Raw genomic sequence first — 1,633 nt, 5'->3', positions numbered from 1 at the left:
AAAATCCTCTATGGGGAAAAACTATTGGAACCAATTAACTGTTTGATCACTTGGTTTTATGGGTATTATGACACCTCCACTGTGGGGCTCTATACTTAGGTTGTTATGAGTGTACTGATATAAGTAGGATGTGGCATCCCCACAACTTTGAGATTTTTTTTAAATATCAGAGTTGTTTCGAGATGGCTATGCATATTCAAGGTATGAGGCTAGTAACATAGCATATTTTTCCTTTGACTACAGGCGGTTGACCCCAACAACCCTCATTGAATATTTAAAAACGGATTACAATAATGAGATGTATAAGGCGGGAGCTTGACAGCCCGCTGTGCGGCTTTGTGGACATTGAACAACTACTCCTATTGTTGGGGCGGAGAGACATGTATCTTCTTGTTAGTTGTGTCGTGCATAAGAACACACCACAACTGGTGTGGTATATTGGCCATATACCACACCCTCTCGGGCCTTATTGCGTAAATAACGCATGGTATATTTGCACCATAGAATTGAATGGCTATCGTTCCTTTTTACATGTTTTCTTTGAGCTGCTTTTGAATGCAACATTTTAATTGAAAACCGCATTGGTATTGTTGAATTCAATTTTCATATTAGCAAACTAGGACAGATGGTTTGGTTAGCTGTTTGGTTACCACGGCAACTACTGTAGTCATCTAGAACACTTGCTGGCTACTTCAGTGGATGTTGAACACATTTCTAGTGGCTAATGTGTTAAATTATAGCCATTGTATAAAAGGGTTAACTCGGGGCTCTATGCTTTCTATGGAAAATAACGCAACACCGTGGACGGTCAGTTCCACTCTGTTGGCGCGTCGTGGAACACACCTTTACGTCGTTCATTATTTTCCAGATAACGCATATGCCGCGTTCAAAACAATTGGGAACTGTGAACTCTGAAATCTCCGAGTCCGACTTCAGTGCCTTCAAAACCACTGAGAACTCGACTGGGTAAAATCGATTTGAACGGTCATCCAACTCGGGAAATCGGGCCTCTTCTGGAGTTCCGACCTGAAGATCACTGACGTCATGATTCGACCTTGTATATATCCGAGTTCCCAGTTGTTTTGAACGCGGCAGCAGCCCTCCCACTTTTAGGGCGGAGAGAAAAGTATCTTATCAGTATTTTAATCATATTTGGCTTTAGCTGAAAATAATTTATCTCAATAACCCGGAAGCGACTATTAGATATACAAACACTTCTGGTTACAGTTTACTCTTATAGAAAAAATATTATCTCGAATTTTAAAATATTTTTCAGTATGAATAGACACGATTAATGCTGATATTTGGCGCACTGTGCCACTTTAATAGAGACGGAGAGTGATACAAATTGTGACTGAAATAAATGCATACTGAGAACATTTTGAATCGCCACAGCCCACAGATATTTCCTTACGAAATGTGTTAATATGCGTGCTCGCCTTTACAATGTTGAATCCATAGAATTAGGAATTAAAATACTAATAATAGCAGTAATGTATGTAACTAGTAATTTAATAGGATCTATATGGTTGAATCAATGTATGGGCTTTTGTGTTGATTACCAACAGCCTCATAGGAATGATGTAATGCTTTCAAGCACGCAACCTGCAACATCCGGGTATTTTCTGAGTCC

The sequence above is a fragment of the Salvelinus sp. IW2-2015 genome, linkage group LG9 (genome assembly GCF_002910315.2).
Source record: "Salvelinus sp. IW2-2015 linkage group LG9, ASM291031v2, whole genome shotgun sequence".
Taxonomy (NCBI): Eukaryota; Metazoa; Chordata; class Actinopteri; order Salmoniformes; family Salmonidae; genus Salvelinus; species Salvelinus sp. IW2-2015.
Note: the sequence above shows the minus strand (reverse complement) of the source record.